Source organism: Protopterus annectens, chromosome 11.part0 (assembly GCF_019279795.1).
Source record: "Protopterus annectens isolate FY-2018-M chromosome 11.part0, PAN1.0, whole genome shotgun sequence".
Taxonomy (NCBI): domain Eukaryota; kingdom Metazoa; phylum Chordata; order Ceratodontiformes; family Protopteridae; genus Protopterus; species Protopterus annectens.
Window position 1 is genome coordinate 411,915,717 of NC_056745.1, and position 23,751 is coordinate 411,939,467.

The following is a 23,751-nucleotide window of genomic DNA, read 5'->3' on the forward strand; positions in this document are numbered from 1 at the left end:
ATGGGACGTATTGTTCTGAAAGAGATAATTTAATGAGGATGGATATGGGGTAGGCGATAGCGGGGGCAGCTAATTTTAAGAATTTGTTTGGGAGTTTATCAGCTGCAGCACAGCGGGGTTTAAGTTTGGCTAGGAGTCTTTTTATGTAGCTAGTTTGGATGGGTGAGAAGGAGAAATGGGTGGGATGATCTAGAGATGATAGGAGGAGATTGAGTTATTTGTCAGGTTGGTCACCTAGCAGCAAGGTAACAATATTTATAAAGTGGGAGTTGAACTGATAAGCTATTGGATCAGTGTTGTTTGTGGTAGTTGGGGCAGGGGTACAGGAGTGACCAGGTTTGAGGAGATAGTTGATGCTTTGCCAAAATTTTTGGTGGTTGTTTTGTTTTTTTGCTGACATGTTAAGAAGTAGTTTTGTTTGTCTTTCTTGATTTGTTTTTTAGCTAGATTTCTCAGCTGTTGATAAGTAGAGAGGCTTGGCTTATCTCTGGTGGTGTGGTAGGTGGCCCAAGCCTTGTCTCTGTGTTTTAGAAACAGTTTTGTTTCTGATGTTAACCAGGGTAAGGGTCTGGCTTTTATGCGAATTTTCCTGACAGGCGCTAGCTTGTTTAGTAACACAAGGAAGGTACTGTTAAAGTAATCAACTGCTAGATCAAGTGGAAGGGCTTTGAGGGGTGCCCAATTATGCTGTTGAAGCAGCTGGATGAATAGAGAGGGGGGAAAAGTGTTTTGTACTGCCTGTGTATTTGTAAGTTATGTTGTGTTGAGAATGGACACATTTTCTGAGGAAGAAGGTAAGAGTGTGGTCACTGAGTGAATCAGGGAGACACCCTAATAAGTAACCAAGGTTGGGCTTATTCGTTAAGATCCAGTCTAGTGTAGATTGTTTTTTGGAATGCTTGTCGATGCGGGTGGGACAGGTTACTGTTTGGGTGAAGTTAAATAGATTTAGCAATTTAGTGGAGTTGTTGGACGCACAGGAGTGCCTCCTCTTGAGTCCATCTCATCTGTTGACTCAACCGAGTACAGTGAGATCATATTTTGATTTCAGACACTCCTACCAGTCCCATCTGTTCAGCTCTGTTCCAGTTCTATCCCAGTCTAGTGTCATTAGCTCATTCTACCTAATACAGAGAAAACATTTGAGTAGGCCAACCCACTTAGGTCCTTAACCTTGAATTATCTTCTGTTTCTCCTTTCTCCCTTTCCACTTTACTAGAAATAAATTAATAAATAAATAAACTTTGCTAGAATCTCCTTGTGTTCTGAATGAGTGTGCTTCTCTGCTGTTTTGGCACTTTTTAACTCTTCAGAGTTGAATTAAACAATAATTGAATTCAGTTCAGAATACAGTTTGAATACATTGCTTTAATATTGCTATACACTCAAGTGTGCTAGCTTGCACTGTACTTTAATTGTTTTTAGTGCTGTTTTAGCTGCTTTTCTGTAAAAAAAAATTCTAAGCTTGTTTACTGCCTTTCCTGTAACAAGTCTAGTCCAGATACATATTTGCTGTATCCAGGACTGTTTGTAAGCTTCTGAGCACCCCAAGCCTTTCTGTGTTGGAGGGAAGCCTTCTAGCTTATCAGTGGGAGTGGTAAGCACTAGGTAGCCTATTTACCACAAGAGTGGTTTCTGGCCTGGAAATTGTAGTTTATTGGCCGTTTGGGCAGTTTTTCCATCTCTTTCAACTTTCTTGTCCCGAAGCCCAGGTTTGCACTTGTTTCTTGCCTTTCCTGTAGCTAGTCTAGTCCAGATACAGTTTTGCTGTATCCAGGACTGTTTGTAAGCTTCTGAGCCTCCCAAGCCTTTCTGTGTTGAGGGATGCCTTCTAGCTTATCAGTGGGAGTGGTAAGCACTAGGTAGTCTATCTACCACAAGAGGAGTGGTTTCTGGCCCAGAAATTGTAGTTTATTGGTCGTGTGAGCACTTTTTTCCATTTTGTTCAACTTTCTGGTTTAAAAGCCTGCATTTGCGCTTGCTTCCCACCTTTCCTATAACTAGTCTAGTCCAGATACAAATTTGCTATATCCAGGACTGTTTGTAAGCTTCTGAGACCCCCAAGCTTCTGTGTCGGAGGCAAGCCTTCTAGCTTGTCATTGGGAGTGGTATGAACTAGGTAGCCTATCTACCACAACAGGAGTGGTTTCTGGCCCAGAAATTGTAGTTTATTGGCCGTTTGGGCAGTTTTTTCCATCTCCTTCAACTTTCTGGTCTAAAAGCCCGCGTTTGAAAATTTCCCACCTTTCCTGTAACTAGCCTAGTCCAGATACGGATTTGCTGTATCAAAGACTGTATGTAAGCATCTGAACCACCCAAGCCTTTCTGTGTTGGAGGGAAGACTTCTAGCTTATCAGTGGGAGTGGTAAGCACTAATAAGCCGATCTACCACAACAGGAGTGGTTTCTGGCACAAAATGTGTAGTTTATTGGCCATTTGGGCAGCTTTTCCATATCTTTCAACTTTCTGGTTTAAAAGCCTGTATTTGCACCTGTTTCCTGCCTTTCCTGTAACTAGTCTAGTCCAGATACAGATTTGCTGTATCCAGGACTGTTTATAAGCTTCTGAGAGGTGCCAAAGTCTGCTCTTCAATTTTTCCCTTAGATCTGCTAGTTCTCTCCTCTCCTCTCCTGCACTTTTACTAGTTTATTAGTCTAGCACTTTAGCATACCAGACTTCTTGTAGCAATTATTGTAGCTCACAAAAGTGCTACCAGCACTAAATGTTCTACATGGAAACAGCTCCAGTACTTATTATTAATGCCAACCCCTCCAGGCATGTCTAAAGGTCAGTTCCCTGTGCTTTCTCCTATTAACATTGTGAATTTGGGCATCCTGAAGCAATGTAGCAACTGACTCATGTACACTGACAACCCTCTCCACTTACCTTCTAACACTCAGACTTGCGAGAGATGCACTTATATATTCAAAATGGAAGCCACACACTCTCCAGCCAACACTGGAATAGCTGGTCAAGAGAAGAAGGTCAACACTTGCACCGCACCACATGGAACAAATAGCCCTCCAGAACACACACCAGCACTGCCTTCACATAAAAACACAAACCACACACCCACCTTCGCGGAGGCTCTCAATAAAAATTGACCCAAATAGCAGAGACCTCTATGGCAGAAATGCACTCAACCACCACAACACAACACTAATCATGAGACACATAACTCTCCTAAACAGTGTGCTACTCAACCAAAGCCCCTAAGGCAAAACAGCATACCCAGCACACTAGTCATAGGTGACTTGATAGTGAGGCACACTGATGTCCCACTCACTAGGTTGAACAAGGAGAATGTAACAGTCAGCTGCCTGTCAGGTGCCAGGATCTGCCACATGACACACGCACTCAGGTCCCATAAACAACAGGTACAAATATGACTCTTGTCATTGTACATGTGGGTGTGAAAGAACTGAGACGTACCTCCCTGGAATACATGAAAAGAGACATGGAAGAGCTCTCAGATTATGTAGCCCAGACAGGTATGACCCTTGCCCTGAGCAGCATCCTACCATCACCCAGAATGATACCACAGTATAAGCAGAAAATAATTGATTTCAACAATTGGCTAAGTTTCTGGTGTCATTTTAAGGGGATCCAGTATCTGTCTGCCTGGGATGACATGATTGACAGACCTCGATGCTTTGCCAGAGATGGCCTGCATCTGTCACCCCTGGACTTCCAGATTCTGGCCAAGACTCTTGCCACCCATATAGTGCCTTTTTTAGGTGGTATTCCAACGACCAAATTACCACCGTAACAGCTACAAACAAATGTAATCTGAGGGTCATGTTGCTCAATGCTAAAAGTGTAAATCTCAAAATGCACTCACTCGAAGACCTCCTTAAAATGGAGAATATCAACATTTGTGCCATAACAGAGACCTAGTTCAAGGCAGCAGAGAGCACCCCTGCACTACCAGGTTATAACTCATTCCACACCTTTCGGCCCCAAACTTGGACCAAAGCTCCAAAGGCAGTGATGTTTCCATATTCATAAAGGATGTGCACACCTCCAGACTGGTAGCCTAACATAATGCATCAGAGATACTTCAGGTGCAGCTAACATTGGGTAAGACAGCGATTCAGATCATAGCATGTTATAGGTCTCCAACCATGTCCCAAGACACTCACTCCATGTTCCTAAGCACCCTAGAGAATATTAGGGTCCAACCTAACACTCTCATATTGGGCGACTTCCACTACCAGTCACAAGTGGAGTCCCACAGGGATCAGTCCTGGGTCCTCTCCTGTTTGGTATCTACTTCTCAGAAGTCCAGGCCAACATGGAGGGACTCTGGCTGACAAAGTTTGCTGACGATTGCAAGTTGGGAGCAATTATTAACTCCCCAAGTGATGTTGACATCCTACAGAAAGACCTCACTGAGTCCAACGACTGGTGTCAGAACTACGACCTTAAGCTCAATGCCAACAAATGTGTCATCATCCCCTTTGGGAAAAACCCAGTTCCCATGAATTACCACATCAATGGCAGTCTACTGAACACAGATGGTATTATAAGAGATCTGGGAGCAAAGGTTGACGGCAACCTCTCTTTTGACCACCACACTGGCACTGTGGTCAGAAAGTCCTTCTATGTAGCACATTTCATTACTAAGGGTTTTGCATCCAGGAAGAAAGAGCTCATTGTCTCCCTCTACTCTTCCCTCATTAGGCCAGTCATTGAGTACAATGCTCTATTTGGCATATACCTCACTAGAAACCTGCAACAACTGGAAAGGCCGCAAACATACCTCACAAAAAAGATCCTAGGCCTTAAACACTTGTCCTATATGGACAGCCTCAAAAAAACTATTCTCTGTCTCATATCGCCTACTTAGAGGCGATCTCTGCTTGACTTAGAATGCCATGTCTGACCCAGCTCTGTTTGAAATGCTACATCTAAAGAAATGCCAATCCTTGTGCACCACATGCTTCAGAGATCTCAACCTCATTACCACAATCAACAGAACATGCTGAAGGGACAGGTTCATAACCCAGAGACTGCCCATGCTATGAAATAGACTTGCCATACATGTCACACAGAGCACCTCACTGGCCCTCTTCAAGATAATCTTGATGAGTGGATGGGAAATAGAAAATTCACCCCGGGGATCACTCCAGTGGCTCTACTCGACAGAGATACTGGAAACTAAGGTCGGGTGGCATGATGTGATGGTAATCCTATGGGCTAGGCTTGTAAAGGCTCCTGGGCCATTAGCCTAGTACACACCTATGAACCTATGAATCATAAATAGGGACAGATTTGACATATATTCTCTATAGAAATGTGCTATAATAAAAAAGGGTTTGTGTCAAGATACATTTTCTGAAGGATTTGAAGTCTGAAACTCACATGCATGTAATTACTGAGTCAAATCAGTCTTGAGAAAATCTCAGTGGCAGAAAACCACAAATTTGATAAGGAACACACCAAAAGATACATATGGCAGAAATCTGGACATTTCTATTATAATATGGACAACTGAGAGGTAGGATAGTTATGTATATGGTCAAAACACAGTAAAGGACAGTGTACACTTTGCAGAGGGACACTGCTATACCTGTATGGGACATTATGATCACTACAGTCTAGCTGACTGGTGTGTATGGCATATATATATATATATATATATATATATATATATATATATATATATATATATATATATATATATATATATATATATAGATGTATGGTACAATCCACACTGTCATGAATGTTATCCATTCCATTAATGTTGTCAAACAGCTATGTATGTACTGTGTGCATCACCAGAAGAGGTATCATACATGCATCTGGTGTAACATGATGGGGTTCTGTACAATTAGACAGTAATGTTTATACCAGAAAATAAGACACCTAGAGATGCCCAATAAGATGTGTGACAGCTCACTCTGACAAAGGTGGTACACTTCAGTTGCACATCAGTTAGACATCACTAGAAGATGTGTAGGGATGTACATGAAGAAGGGTGCATTGTACTCAGTTATTGGTGTGATGAAGGCTGTGAACTATGGAGGTATTATGGCCTCTGATGTGGATGTCCTTCACATAGTAGTTGTGTTACATACAACAGTGCAACCAGCACAGTGACCATATGCTAGTGAATGTTCCACTTACCATCTACCCCAGTACACAGACGCATGCCAATAGTGTGTGATATCAACATTATACTTGGGTTGTGTATTTGTTTTCCTGATGTAACAAATCCCCCATGTTTTCATGTCAATGCAGGTGTTATCATGGCTGTGGCAGCAATCTTTGGTGCATGTTGATACTGTATGTATTATACTAATTATACTAATATCACAGTTGGAGTCAATGATTATCCACAATCTGCATACCTTCAGACAGCTGCTTAAACACAGGGTGTGTATGTTACCTGTTATGTTTGTCACTTAATAATGGAAAGGAGGGGGACTAGCAGATAGTCCTGATGTATGGACCTGATCACTGGAGCTGAGACATAGGTCACTTCACATATTTCAACATATTTAGATGTCATGCATATGATACAGAGGTCTATCCACTTGGCGATATAGGTGTATATAGCCACATCTGACAGTGTTGAATGAACACCTCAGGGTGGATTTGTATTAAATGCCTTAGGGTTGTCAATTTCCAAAGGATGATAATGTCGTCATCATGCATGCCCTCAATTACCTCTTTGCGGACATCTAACAGAGGTAACAGAACTGATGTAGCATTAAGAACTCACACAGGTCTGTTGCACACAGCCGGGATATTACTAGTGTCCATTTAGAAAACAACTTGTTCGTCTACCTCATAGATGAGGAGAGTCAGGATGTGTCTATACATGCATGCACTAGGTACTGTTCCCCCACCTCAGATAGACGCATGTTGATGTACACTGTTCTACAGGAACATAGTCTGTGTGGAAGGCGTGTTGAAGTGTGTATTCAACTGTATCAGGAATGAGTATGTGATAAGTCATGTGATAGGTGAACTGTGGTCACTGATTCTGTGTGATAGGCCTGTAAGATAGTGCATACTGGGTATCCTCAACTGGCCCAGGGTTTAGAAACAAACCCTCATGCAGGCATCATTGAGAAACTCTCCCAGCTGGGGAGTAATCCTTACATCACTAGATGGGTAACAAATTGGCTCACTGACAGAACACATACTGTGAAAGTTGGTGTATCGATCTGTACCAGTACAGTTAGGGATCTGTGCTTGGCCCTCTACTGTTTGGAATCTATTTCTCAACAGTTCAGGCTAAAGTACACAGCCTTTGGCTTTTTGCATTTGTTGATTTTTGCCTACTGAGTTCACCTATGATGATAATATACTACAGGAGGGGATACCACAGACAAATGATTGGTGGCAAAACCACACAATCTGCAAATAAATCCAAAAAAGTGTCTCTATTTCATCCTTCTGCAAAGTGGAATTCCCTGGTAATTACAACATTGACATCAGTCCATCTATAATGAAAACCCAGTGATGCAAGCACTGGGGATGCTCATACATAACAATCTGAACTTTGACTACCAAGTGTCCACACTGGTATTGAAAGCCTATGCTGTGCACATCATAAGTCACACCACCGTGATCTGATCTCAGGATTATATTACAGCAGTATACTCGAACCTAATCAGAATCCTAATGTAGAGTATTATGCTCTGTTCTACATGTACCTGACCAGACACATGCTGCAGCTGGAGAGACCACAGGGGTTACTCACAAAAAAAACACAATGCCTACTAACCATGCCATGATGTATGTGTATAGACTGAAATCCATGTTACTGTAATCTGTATCATATAGGATGAGGAGACTTCTGCCTGGTCTCTAGGACAGTCTCTGACTCTGCCCAAGTGGGAATAGTGCACATCCACAAATTAGATATAGCTGATGATGTCAGCAGTGTCTGGTGAGGAGAATATGGCAATAACAGTGTCCTACATGCTAGTATAAAACACAAACACACACACACACACACACACACACACACACACCTGTTGACTGCAGTGACAGAACAGAACCCCTACCTATCTAAATACACAGAGTAGAGAACTCTGTATTTAAGGCAAGTAACACAGGTCAAGTCTGACATGGAGTGTCTCAGACAACATTTTATAGCTGATAATATCAGCAGTGTCTGGTGAGGAGAATATTTCAATAACAGTGTCCCACATGCTGGTGTAAAAGGCTGCCTGTAATGTCAAGCAAGTGTGTATACACATAGAACTACACACACACACACACACACACACACACACACACATACACACACATACACACACACACACTGACTGCAGTGAGAACAAAACCCCTACTTATCTAAGTAAATTGACTACAGAAATCAGTAATTTATGCAAGTGCCACTGCACAAGTCTGACTTTCACAAGACTGCAGATCAACTTATAGTGTATGACATCAGCAGGGCATGTTGGAGAGAAGCTGTTGGAGGCTTGCAGAAAATGGATGTGTAAGTATGTGCAAGTATCAAAATACTGTCAGTCCATGGCATTGGAGTGGTAACTGTAGGAAACACAGTTCTGCTCTTCTGGACACACACACACACACACACACACACACACACACACACACACACACACACACACACACACACACACACACACACACACACACACACACAGTTGACTTCAGTGAGAACCGAATTCCTATCTATACAAGTACACAGACTACAGAACTCAATACTCTATGCAAATTCCACGGTACAGATATGATTTTTACAAGGCTGCAGGACAACTTATAGTGCATGACATCAGCAATGGATGTAGGAGAGAAGGAGATGGGAGGCCTGCATAGGTTCATAGCTTCATAGGTTCCTCGGAGGTTACTAGTCTAATGGTCTTAAGGCCTTTGCAAGGCTAGCCATATAAAAACCCAAATACCTTTATTGAGCATAGTTAGATGCTTATAGTTACATGCTTGTTGTGATTTTGTCATCAACACCAACTGGCCCTGTCCATGAGGGACATAGGTGCCACCCCTGGAGTGAATTTATAATCACTGATCCAAATGTCAAATTTGTGCTTGAATAGGGTCATTGAAGAGCACTGCTTCCCATACAGTAGAAGTCTAATACAAAGGAACATCAATATCTGTGAGATATATCTGTCTCTCCAGCATGTTCTGTTTATGTCACAGACTAGGTTGAGATCCCTGGAGCAAGTTATTCCTGTCCCAGTTGATTTGCAGATGTCCAGCATTTATATTAGGGCCGGTTCCTAGACTGCTGTGTAGGCCTGGCACAGGTCCTCCTCTCAGCAGCCTGTATGATACTGAGTATAGGGACAGGGCTTTCATTCTTTTCACATATGTCATGTTACAGAGGCCCTGGATTCTTCTGGTTGGAAACCTCTGTGGTCTCCTCAGTTGCTGCAGGTGTCTGGTGAGTTACATGGAGATGGGAGCATTGTACTCAATGAATGGTCTGATAAGGGTTGAGTACAGCAGAGCTATGACCTTCCTGCTCTTGGATACAGTGCCCTTAGTTATGCAGTGGCAATGTAGAATGTGTGTCTTACCAGGATGGACAAATAGTGATTGAAGTTTAGATCATTATCAACCTGTGTTCTCAAGTCTTGCACTAGTGACTTAGAGCTTAGAGAGGTGCTATATATAACATAATTAGCAAGGCTACTTTTTTGCCAAAGGGGACAATGAAGCATTTTAATGCATTAAGTTTCAGTCCATGCGTTTGGCACCAATCATTTGTCTGTGTCAGGCCTTTCTGTAATACGTTATCATCATTGAGGGATTCTAAAGGATTGCACCCAGTTGTCAGTAATCTGTAAACCTGGTAAGCAAAAGTCCATCTACTTTCACTTGGACTTCAGAGAAATGGTTTCCAAATAGTAAAGGACCCAGCACAGATCCTTGTGGTACTCCAACTTTGACAGTGTGCCATCTGGCTACTCATCTAGTAATGTATGGTATAATCCCCAGATAGGAGAATTTCTCTATGACACCTGAATGGGGGATTGTGTCAAAGGGCTTGGCTAAATTAAGACAGGCAATATGTTCTGTTTTCCCTCATCCAGATCATTTGAGACATTATCAAATAAGTCCACTAGGTTTAATAAGCAAGATCTACCCTTGACAAAACTAATATGGGTCAGGTCAATTGTGCTGAAGGTCATCTATATCCCTGTGGATAAGGTCCATGATGAATCTTTTCATAGCCTTGCAGATAAGGCTGGTTAGGCTTATTGGTCAATAGTTTCCAGGGTCATTTGATGGATGTGTAGGGATGTTCAACTGTGAAGATAGTTCTAGTTCTGTATGTTACCAGATTGATGTACATTACATATCATACAACATATTTATATGTAGTGTAGTTGATATATTTGTGAAAATGTACTGGACACCAGGACTGCAGTGCATGGGGGGAGGCAACACATGGCTGCATTGTAAATATGTGATTTATTGTTCAGTTTGTTAAGTTTCCCTATGCAGTTTCATGGCATAAAGAGTAAAATGGATAGTAAACAGCACTGATACATGCTAAATTTGCCTTGGCATAGTGCAGCAGTGAGCAGCAGGTTGTGTGATGGTTGGCCAAGTGTATGCTCATGTGAGATACACATTTCCATTAATTTGCACATTGTTAAGCAGTGTACAAATGCAAGCCACATTGCTAAAATTTTGAGAGTTAGTACTAAGTGTATGAAACACACCTGCTGCTTAGCTGACTCTGGGGAAGCAGATGTAAATGCATTGACACATTTCATTTTGAGGCCAGATGATACTGGGTTCAAATCCAGGTTTATATAGTACTTTTAAATAAATAGTGATAATGACATTATTCTGTATAGCACCTTCAGCATGTATTACTGTCTATTGGCATAGCGCAGCAGAGTTAATCAGCATTGCATATAGGTAATTGCAGCCTTACAGAGCAACTCACCGTCTATTGGCATTGCTGCGAGATATCAAACTTTACACAAACAAAGAGGCCAAAAAGTGAAGGGATCCATTGCTTTTCCTGCTACTTATGTGTGTTGTATGTAATTCTATTTTCTGAACAGATTATAGCTTTTAAAATGGGGTAGATAGGAAAGTGGTGAAATAGGGAGTAAGCAGGGGAAGAACAAAGGGAAAGCAATACAGGAATGTGCAGGAAGGAGGTAGGTAATAACTATAGCTATCCATTTCTTCAACAGAAAAACTGATAATATGTGCAGAATATTAACTGAATTTGGATTGTCACTTCCAGAGAGAGGGGTGACAACAATGTAATTATGCTGTATACCCAAGTGGACCGAAGCAAGTGTGTCAAGAAGATACATGTGCAAAATGGAGAGCTATGTATGGGATAATATTTTTTGTGGGACATGTTAATTGTCTATAGCACTACAACTCTACACTCACCTGAAACTACCTAGAGCTCCTCCACAATCGGTAGCTTTCCTGATTGTCTCCAGGAGCTCATCTTTACTTGCTCTAACCCGCTCCGTTCGCCCTGCGGGCTCACTCCGCTCCCCTACCCTACCCCCAAATCCCACCCACCCCCAGGGGTCCTAACCTTATACCTATAACACCACACCCCCTCCCTATTTCCGCCAATCACAATTTCACTTCCATCACACTTTCTCACGCTTTCCCGCCTTTTTAAAAACCGCACCCTATCTCATAATTTTTTCCTACCCTTCCTGACCTCACCTATTTTACCACTGCATAAAAAAAAAAAAAAAAAAAAAATATTTTTATCTACCATGTCTAGGAATAAACCCTACACCTTAATCTACTTACAAATGTTATTCACACTCACACTTCTACCCCCATTAACTCTTCTCTACTTATTAACCTCCTATGAGCAGCCTGTATACACAAACTTGTTAAATCCCACTAAACAATCTACCTCTTCTTCACTACCCTCTCACAATGACCATTTCAACGTTACATCCATACCCAACTATCTATTACCTAAATACCATAGGACAGTACACATTAGATATAGCTCCCCTAACCCCAGAAGATATCCAGTTATTTTCAGCAAAATTACTAAGAATCTATATCTAACACTACTCCACTCCCTAAAAGACGGAGACATTCACCCAAATCCTGGCCCAAACACCTTGAATAACAGTACCAATCAACTCAATAACCCAAACCCTCTACCATTCACCCACTCATAAAATCTCCAAACTCACTCTTAATAGCTCACCTTAACACACGGAGCATTAATAATAAAATAACACAACTCCATGCTCTCTTGGAACTCTACTCATTTGATATTATATGTCTAACAGAAACCTGGCTAAAACCAACAACAAAAGACAATGAAATTTTACCACCTGGTTATAACATCATACGCCTTGACCGTTTAACCAAGAAAGGTGGTGGAGTAGCTGTTCTATTCAAATCTGATCTTCAAATAACCATCTTTAACCACAAACCTTCCCAAGAATCAAATGCTGAAATACTTATTACCAAGTTTCAGCTCAACCCAGCTAAGTCAATCTATATTATTAGTATTTATATTCCCCCAGGTAATAACATCACTACCATTGAAAACATACTTTGTTGGCTATCTCTAAACCTTCCCAAGAAACCATAATCCTAGGCGATTTTAACATAGACTGGAATTCTTGCAATAACAACTGCCCCACGAGCCATATTAATCTTCATGGGTTCACCCAAACTATTACCTCCCCTACTAGAATAAACAAACTTAGCAAGAAAGAAAGCACCTTAGATTGGATACTTATTAATAGTCAACCTCAGACTTATGAAACCCGGAACCCTCCCTGACGACATAAGCGACCACTCACTAACCTACATCATCAGACTAAAAACCAATCCACCCTATCAACCCATATATAGGGAAATTAGAAGCAAGAAAAAACTCAACGTAGATATATTCCTTAGTGAACTTAAAGCATGTAATTGGTCCCCATTAAAATACCTTTCTCTTGATGAAGCTGTCGATTACTTTAATATTAATTTCCTAAACATACTCAACCATCATGCTCCTACCCGCTCTATCAGGATAAGAACAAAATCTGCTCCATGGCTTACTAGGGAAACCAAACAAAAAATCCATCTCAGAAATAAATTCTGGAATAAATCACGCTTAACTAAAAAACATACTGACATCCAAAACTACAAACAACTGAGAAATGAAACAAAAAAAGCTATAGTGTTGGATAAAAAAAAATACTATTTACAATTTCAGCAGACCTACCACAATAAACCCCCAAAATTCTGGTCAAGTATTAATCAATTATTACATCCAAGTCAATCTATCACGCCTAACCCACAAGGCACTGACAAAGACAATCCTAAACAAACTGCAAACACCTTAAACACCTTCTTTATCAAAGCAATTCAAGATCTTGCTTGTCAACTCTCTCCTCAAGACATAACATCCGATTCTGGCTCTAACCCACCTCCACCTTTTCTCTTCCAACCTGTCCCCACTGCATTTATTCTCACCCTTATCCAAAAACTGAAACCATGTACTCCTTCTGCTGACCAACTACCATCTGAATACCTACAGATAGCAGCCAAATCAATTGCTTACCCCATCTCCATCCTCATTAATAGAACCATCACTGAAGGATATATCCCCAAACTCTGGAAAGTCTCTCATATTATTCCCCTTCACAAAGGAGGAGACTCCACTGAACTTTCTAACTATCGTCCCATAGCCATACTTTCTCCTCTTTCTAAGATCATGGAAAGATGTATCCATAGACAATTGCTAGACCATCTTCTCCAAAATAACCTGCTTTCCAACACCCAGCATGGCTTCCGACCTTCCCATAGCACAACTACTGCCCTCCTTTCCTTTATTGACACTATCAATAACAACCGAAATCTTAACATGCTCTCCTCTGCACTTTTCATAGACCTATCCAAAGCTTTTGACATGGTAAACCACACTATACTCATAAACATTCTCAAATCTCTCTCTCTTGACACACTAGCTATAAAATGGTTCCATTCCTACTTAAATAACAGACATCAAGCTGTACTCTGGAACAACGCTCTCTCTACTCAGCTACCTGTCAATATTGAGTTCCTCAAGGCTCCATACTGGGCCCTCTCCTGTTCTCTATATTCATCAATGACCTGCACCTAGTAATTCCGCAAGCTACATGCATCCAATATGCAGATGACTCTACACTTATATGCACTGCTTCATCTGTATCTGAACTTCACTCCCTATCTCAAAACACATTTAACTCTGTAGAACTATGGTTTACAAAACGCTGCCTCTTATTAAACCCAAAAAAAACTAAACTTCTCCTTTTCACACCTACCAGTAAATCTCCACCAATAGACCTCTCTGTATCATCCCATGACGGTACAATCATATCCCAAGATCAAACTACCAAACTACTAGGTATCACCTTAGATAATAACCTAAACTTTGATGCCCATATCAACAACATTCTGAAAACTACCAATAAAAAAATAGGCTCTCTTTACAGAATCAAATCCTTCCTCACTCCTGCAACTAGAATTACCATTGCCCACACACACCTTATTTCCACCCTTCTTTATGCCTCACCCATTTTACCAATCTGTCAAAAAATAACCTTAAAAAACTAGAAAACTCCTATAATAGCATAGCCAGATATGCCACAGGAAATCCTTACAGAACTCATCACTGTATTAATCTAAAGCACCTTGGATGGCTTGAAATTCAACAACATCTAAAATATAATCAACTGACCATCGTCCACAAAATACTGTATCAACCTGACAAAACACCCATCCTATCAAATCTTATCCACCCCTATGAGAACCTTAAGTCCCTAAGATCATCACAAAAATCTCTTGTATACATCAATAAATCAAACAATAGAGCTGGAGACTCTCTGTTTTCTATTTCCATTGGAAAAACCTGGAACCTACTTCCCTCTGAACTTACCACACTTCCCTCAACTACTCTGTTTAAAAATAAACTTAAGCTCTTCCTGAAAACACACTGGATGTGCCCCTGTTCTAAACCTGACTGACCAACTTATCCATTTTTACCTGAATGATTCTAGATTCTCATCTCTGAATCTATTTTCTTCTCTCCAACTTATTTTGCCTTCTCTTCTCTAATTCTATTTTATATTAAATACTACTATATTTCCTCTCCTGCACAGTCCTTGCTAGTACGGGATTCATTAAAGTGACTCATATTACTTCTAGATTTATTACCTAACTGCTTCTCCTTTTTCATTTTTCATTATCTTCCTTTATTACCTTTATCGACACTATTGCTTTCTTCTCTTCTCTCAACTAGTCTTCTTTAATAACACTGAAATGTAACTTCTTATTATCTATGCTAAGTCTATTCAAATATGTGTAACCATAATTATGTACTTGTAAACTTGCAGCCTCCTCCGTTTAAGAAAACATATATGCATTCTAAATATGTATTTTCTGTAAATGTGAATTTTGTTTAAAATGTGTGGAGCTTTTCTCCCCGGGCCTCTACTGAAAATGGACATATATCCAGCTAGACTAGCCCGGTCAACAAATGTAAAATAAAAAAATGTGGCCATTTTATTTTTTTTTTAATTCAGTAGGAGAGGAATGCTGGGTAAGGGACATAGGTATTTCTGGGTCAGGTAAGTTCAGTAGGTGAGAAAGGAAATCTAAACAAAGAAGACAAACAAGGCAAGTGATAGGGATGGTGAGGGACTCAAAAAGTTGGGGGACACCATAATTGGGGTGAGGGAGAGGACCCCACAGGCTCATGCCCATCAGACATGGAGACAGTGACAATTGAGTTCTCACCCACTGGACTATCATCACTGTCCCCTTTCTGGGGGCAGTGGCGGCAGTGCTTGACATCTTCTCCTCCACTGGACCATGAGGGAGAGCAGCCTCTCCATCCAGCGTAGGTGTGCACCAACGGTGCAGTGCACAATCCTAAACAGCAACCCTGGCATCTCTTTGTGGGTGAAGAAATCACTACCTCTGCCACTACTACAGGAAGGTAGCACTGTACTGGTTGCTGGAACAGTACTACCTCAGCATGCAGATAGTACAGAGGCAGCAGTGCTGTCAGGTTGGCTTCCAGACATGCTGGGCATTGGTGCCGGAGCTGGTGGAGCGGGAGCAGGCTGATCCACGGGGGGGGGGGGTCTATCTTGCTGTGCTGTGTAGCATTTAGTGATCTGGTACAGATGGATGACATGGAAACATTTTGATGGCACATAATATAAAATAAAAAAGAGAGATAAGGGTTGGGGTGAGAGAAAGAAGGAGATAACATTAGTACCACCATATGTGACTTACAATGCAGTAACAGTAGTCTACAACTATTTTATCTGAAGTATTACATTTACGTATATGTCCTAATGAACAAACTGTAACTACAGATTGAAAAGTACATATATTGCACATATGCGGGTTCCAATTATACAGATTACAGTTAACAGCAGGGAATGTATGTCTCTTGTATAGAGTTGAATTTGATGTAAGTATTTTATTAAAGAAATCCAGTACTGTATATTTGTTACTCGTCATATTGGAACCCAGAACCTGTGACTACAGTCTTGTATTTGACTCCTAAAGTTGGTTTGTGCTACCAACTAATTCATGCATACTTACTGTTACAGTTAGGCTATGCATACTCAATTTACTACAACTGTATAAAAAAAACAAAAATCTATCTTTAACTTTTAAAGCTACAGTAATACTTCTCTTGTGCTATAGAGAAACCACTTGCTTCCCTCAGTCTCTTCAATTGAGCAACATGAGCCTATCTGTTGAACTCTATGTCAGCATTAGCTGGGGAAAGAACAGAAAAGAACAGAAGAGTATTATGCATACCAGTCTTGCCTACATTTAGCTTTCTAAGTGTTACAAATTCTCTCTTATTATCATACTTGCACAGCTATGGGATGCCTGCAGTCTCAAATTCATTCAACCAAAGGTTGAGGGCATCCTTTTCCATCTACATAGGTCATTAAAATGATACCTATACTGTTCTCCATTGCACGGGATGTCAGTAGTACTGGATACAGCCTGAGTTAAACTACTCCATGCCTCAGACTTGTACTGGGAGACAGAATAGTTCCCCTGCAGAAGTCTTTGGCTGTGGCACTTTACTAGGACTGCAACAAATATCTTGGACTCCTGGATACCCCACTTCTGCACCTTAAAGTTGAACTTCCCCACCAACTCCAGCCATGTCTAACACCCAACCTAGAGCAATGGAAAATGATGCTTTTCCACCAACTCCAGTTATCACATTTAATGGTAGTGCACAAACTCGAGTAATGATGCCAGCCATGTTTGCCTAATGTTAAGTGGAGCACAGCAGTGCCAAGCAGGGAGGACATAAATACTTGAAACTGGAAGGTTAATCTTATACTTGGCTTAGTTTGAGGGGTGTCTGGTGATGTAGTTTGGAAATATATATTGGAAATTGGGAGGTAACTGTTAGGTGAGTTAAGTTTGCAGTCATGCACTTGGGGGCATATATGATATGACCTGGCACATTTGTTTTTCCCTTTGTACACTGATAAAACTGATTTTTACAGTGTGAGATTCAAACCTAGTCATAAAGGATAAAACATTTCCTTTCACAGTGTTGATTTTTCTATCTTTGCCACAGAAGAAGTGGTGCTCAGATATTGTCAGGAATCATTCATAAATGCAGGTGACAGTTTCAGGTGTTACACATGTATGTATGTAACATGACAATGTTATTGTATATAGATCCAGTTGTGTATGTGTGCTATGTACTTATGAAGACCATGCAAGTTAAGATAGCAGAATTATGCTTACAGAAATATAGTAGACTGTATACCCTCAGTCATACATGCGAAAACACAATTAGGGTGTCTTATCCCTCATACAGATAATTCATATCATTTGGACTGTGCAGTGATGCAGCAGTAGAGTTGTCAACTCACAGCAAGAGGTCCTCTGGTTTGATTCTTGGCTGGGGTACCTTCTGTGTGGAGTCTGCATGTCCTGCCTGCATTCATGTGGGTTTCCTCTGGGCACTCTGGTTTCCTCCCACATTACAAAGACATGCATCTGAAGCATTTCTCCCCAGGACTCCGCTAAAAATTGGCTTCATTCCAAGTCGGAATTTCCCGCTTAACAAATGTTAAATAAATAAATAAAATATCAGCTCCACTAAATAAAGTGTTATAAGTGAGAGTGAATATAATGGGAAGTGGAACAACAGTAAAAATGTGAGGAATATCCTGTATTAGAACTCAGGGCCATGTGTAAGGCATCCTTTTGCCACAATAATATTGAAATAACACTTGTCTCTTTTTCAGTTCATTGCTATAAACTGCACTGTCACAACAGTAAAAATAGGTTCCACACCTTGTGCTAAAAAACAGGACCATCTGTATGCCAGCCCTGCACTTACACCTGCTGAAACAGGACCAGTTACATGACATTTCCATAATTTTCTATTCATTCTTAAGTTGTTACGCAATGGAAAGGAAAAATTGCAACAATGTATTCTTTTTGATCTTTGCACTTTTGCAGTCTCTGTGTCTGCAGGTGTTCTACAGGTGTTCTGTTTGCTTCTTCTTTGGCCCACTAGTCCAGTTGACACACTGCTAAGCATCTCAGAAACGAGATAAGCACAGCCAAACCTGACATTAATTTTTCTCCATTTCTCTTGTTTGTACTAAGCCGCACACCTTATAAACACTGGCATTAAAAAAAATAAATAAAAGGGAAAGGTAGCTAAAATGAAAAAAAAAAAACAATCTATAAAGTTAACATTACAAAATGTTCATTAGATAACATGACATATTTCTACATAGGTCTGGATTTGAACTCTCACTCCAATGAACCTTCAGAACCCAGTAAGGCTGCCTTATCCCTCTTTGCCACACAAACAGCTTTGCAGCAGAGAACTGAAATCATTCTACATACACCCAAATGCAGAAATATCCATAGTACTAACAAACCATATAACAGTTTTTTGTACATGTATTAACTCATTACATCCTAGTGTTGCCGCCAGGTGCAACTGCACTTACTTCCTACTGACGCCTCAATGCATCAAATATTATTTGTTCATATTTGCATCAGTAATTCCAAAACCACGCTATGTAAAGAGTTTTAAAATATTTCATCTTAAAGCATACACAATAGCAAACTCAACTGCATTAATATTTGACCTCTGTCTAGTGCAGGTAAAGAGATATTAACTGTTGTTTTTATGATACTAATATATATAGATATAATTTTCAGATTTATCTAAATATCTCAACAATAAAGTAACACAGACAGAACTCCTTTCCCTCATATGAAAGCTCGCACCCAGATGAATAAAATGCTGCTGACAGTATGTGTATAACTAGAATGGTTACTGAGATATAGGACGTTGTTTACAAAATATTACAAACATAATAGTTACTATGTTTACTATGACTTATAAAATTCAGTTTAAGACCTAAAACCTATAAATATAGTTTCTGTTGAAGAGTTTGCCATTTATACTTCTTGTGTAACTCCTATGGTTCCAGAGAAATAAACATTTGTTTGAAATCTTCTTCTTCTTTTGGCTTTTTCCCGGTTAAGGGTCTCCAGAGCAGATCACTGTCCGTTCATGATTGGCAGTGAAGTTTTACGGTGTCGAGTTGCCAGCCCGGCGCCCAGCCTTCCACAGAAGGCACACACACATGCACACACTCACACCTAGGGCCAATTTAGAGTATCCAATCCACCTACAGCATGTCTTTGGGATATGGCAGGAAACCGGAGCACCTGGAAGAAACCCACGCGACCACAGGGAGGACATGCAGACTCCACACAAAAGGCACCCCAGCTGAGTATCGAACCAGAGATCCTCTTGCTGTGAGGCAGCAATGCTAACCGCTGCACCATTGTGACCGCCCAGTTTACCTATGAGCCATCAACAATCTTTATTCTGTTTTGCCATTTATTGAAAATTAAAGCTGGAGAGTCTGAACATTAAGCATTGAGGTCAGGGGCACAGAAAGTAGTGCTTCACCAGCATAGACTCCTCTAGGCTTGTGCAAGGCTAGCAAGGTCTTTAACATAACACACTCCCCTTCCAATGGAATCCTTCACAATTATTTTACTATTTTTCCACTCTCCCCCAGCATTTTTTAAGTACTGCTACATTCTCATAAGGAACTTTCTCGTTTTACCTCCCACTTACAGAACATTCCCCAGCTGAGTGAGGGGTGAACAACCCACAGCCACAGCAACAAGTAGCTTGTGCTCCATGAAGGTCCCAAGGCTGCAGGCATGAAACAGCAGTTTTCCTGCTAAAGGTTTTGCAGAGTTTGCAAATGGTTACTGGATAATCTCCACCACAGCAGAAAAACAGTGACAACAGAAATCTTTAAAACATTTGTTCGAAATGTGAGGACATAATTTGATTCTGTCAAAAGGCTTAGGCTCCACCCATTGGAAGTTACAGTGCAAACTTCTTGAGCTCCATTGGAGTGAATGAGTTAATTTTGGAAGTAGTGAACTGAGTGATCACACAATCATTTATGACTATTGCTTGCAAAAAATGCAGCTTTGTCTTACCTCTCTGTGTTTATTGCACATTCTTGTCATATCTGACCAGTAATCTGAAACGTGCAGTCTATAAGGCATTCTAGATCCTTGTCCTTAACATTTGTGAGAATATTATATGGCAATAATATACAGTTGTCAACTAATGAAGGGGAGTTTGGATGTGAAGTAACAGAACTTGCGAATTGTGTCTCCTTACATTTTCAGCATTGATAAAATGACTTCTATACACTTTGAAAGTCTAACCTGACACACCCACTGGAGGTAGGGCAGTTTTCATTGCTGTTGTGTTTTCATTCTCCCTACTAGTAATCATTCACAGTTGCAATTCATTAGCAATAAACACTGAGGAAGTGCCTGCACTTTGTTTACATCTCATACACAGAGACAAGTATCTGAGATTCAGCAATTCTAATGAGTTCACACCTCATTTGCATCTTCACCATGCTGACAACCTTGAATCTACACCATAAAAAGGCAACTGTGTAGCTAGGGAACCTGAAGGTGAGAAGACTTGTTTATGTGGAGAACACAGAAAATAAGCTATTACTTTGGGATATATATGCATGGAAGATTACTGAACTTGAGAAGGTATGCTTGCATTTTTCAACTATATATTGCATATGCTGAAATGCCATTAAGAAAAATCTATTTAATATTTTATAATATATATTTTTTCTTTAGCAAATTGCACTTTTGACTATATGCATTAGTTAGAAGTGTACTTATGGTGTGGTCATGCTTGTCAGAGCATTTCACAGGTAGACATGATTGACAATACCTTAAAATAGAATGTAAAATCTCCAGACATATTTCAGGGACATTTCATTTGATAGCACTTTTAGAAGTTCAGTGATGGTTTGTTAGTAAAATGTGTCATTTTTCCTGTTGTTTTGGGGGTGGGAGAGCAAAGCTGCATTTCTGTTAATGCACAAGGAAGGATATGTTGCTATTGCTACTCTCATTTTTTGGCATGCAGACTGTTTGCTCATATTTCATATTTCTAGACTGTTTTATGTTTCTCCAGTGGGTAATACTGAAATGCTACCTTTTCTGTTTTATCTGAGAACAGTTATTTTGTAGTTATGTGATACTTACATTTATTAGCCTTCTGTTTTGTTTAGGACACTTAGGACTATGGCACCCAGGCACCTCAATCCCTGAAAACAAACCTTCAGTGACCCTGAAAATCAGGTAATTGTTGAAGCTTTTATGTGATATGGTGCCTTTCTGCTTGAGAGGGGATGTGGAGATATTTCAGGCAAAGTGCAAATTTGGCAGAAGATAGTTGGAGATGTCAATGCAGTAGGAAGACACAACAGGACATATGATCAGGTGCACCATAGGGCCATGATCTTATTTCCATGTTGGAGAGCTGCTGCAGTGGCCCATGATTGGATGGGTAATGGGGGGGACTGCTACACAGTCACAACTAACAGCAAATGAAGAGTGCCTGTCCACTGTCAGGGATCCAGACAGCTCCCAGGAAAGTGCAGAACAGCATGCCCTTGACATTGGTGCTACTGTTTCAGAGACAGCAAGTATGTCCCAGAAGGAACTTCCAGGTAGGCTTTTGTACCTCATTTGTTAAACACTGTTGTGTAGTAAAATATTTGCATCAAAACATTTGTTCTGTTTAACAAGAAATTGGGTGGAGTGGTTGAAGATTGCTATAGTTACCAACACATTCTGATTGATTACATATGGGGCCTAGGTTGGGATTGTCATCCAAGTTCTTGTTGAAAGTATAGTCAATGGACATATAAAGGACAAAAATGTTTAACCCCCTGTGTTACTGTCAATTGTGATGATGCTATCCTTACCCTTTGGGTAACTTCTTCCAGGACCATCCAGCATAGGAAGCATACCATCATCTACACATGGTAAGCCAAACATTTTATGTTAGTACTGATGAGCAGTTCAAAGAAATATTTTAGTGTGTGATGTTGATGTCAGGACTGTTGTGTGTATTGATGTACTGTCTAATAGTAGTACCACTGTTATTTTGTTAGCATATATTGTACTATAGTAGTGTAGCTATTAATATTTTCCTGTGTTATTTGCTTATTATCAGAGGTGATCCTGACAGTGGAAGTGTGGGACTTCTACCACCTGATGTCAGAGTATCAGCAGACACTGATGATGATGGTGACCAAACAGAGGCATAGTTGGGGGGTGCAGAGGTTGAATCTGACACTGAAGTTGACATACAACCATCCCCTGAAATTCCATTGGATACAGCCAGTAGGCCTATGCCTACCCATTCTAGTGAGCCCTCAGATAATGGACAGGTAGAGGTGAGACAATCAATCAAGGAAGTGTGGTTACTGCGGTTTCAGTGCCTGTTGACTCTGGCCATAGCCAAAATGTGGATGAGGTGTTACATAAGGTAGTTGTTAGGGATGCTTGGAGGAGGCCTGCTGTCCATCTTCCAAGTGATCCAACTGTCTCTTCCCGTGCCACTCAATGTATGTTTAGGGCCATCATGGAGGCACAGGCATGTTTCCATAGGTCCTCCAGAGAAAATGCTTAGGGTTATAGATGTGGTACAGACTGACATGCGTGACTGCCTCCATCATGTTGCTGATTCAATGGATCTGATGAATGACATGTTGGAACAGGCAGTGTCTGTGATAGAACATCTGCTGGGATGTAGATGTCATCCTCATGGGTATAGGTCAGCCACATCATTTGCTGTTAGCCAATGTGCTGTGTCCAATCACACTCCCATAGTGGCAGTACTTCCACTGCTCAATCATTGGTTGGGCTGTTGACACCCAGACATGGCAAGCCATGGGGTCATGGTCCTGGACATTCTCATGAGGAGAGCTCATCCAGCAGATATCAGTCATGTTCAGGTAGCAGCAGTTCATCTGACTGTGGGTGTGGATGTGCCAGCTGGCAGAGCCAGTTCTTGTGATCAGGTATGATAACAATGAACTAGCACCTATACCATGCATGGCTCACACCTATCCAACATACCAAGACATAGAACTAGCATAGAGCTTGACTATGTTCATGCAGACACTTACTCGCACACCAGTCTCACCTGGAGGAGCCATATAGACATACACACACCAGTTACATGGTTCAACCATGAAGCTTAAAACTCATTTTTTCTTACTGGCCATTTGTTACTTTAGCTATATGTCTGTCTGCTTCTCTTTCTTTCTCATACACATTCACCGACTTTTTGTGTCAGCCTAGGCTTCCTGCCCCCCAGACAACACTTTGTGCAAGCAATGATAATTGTACCATATCCTT

At 40.7% G+C, this 23,751-nt stretch overlaps 1 protein-coding gene across 8 annotated transcripts in view; it reads right to left on the reverse strand.

The window, feature by feature from the left end:
• Positions 1 to 23,751, reverse strand: part of ANKS1B (ankyrin repeat and sterile alpha motif domain containing 1B) — a 6,771,497-nt gene that overhangs the window by 430,854 nt on the left and 6,316,892 nt on the right. The gene's annotated exons all lie outside the window — the stretch shown is intronic.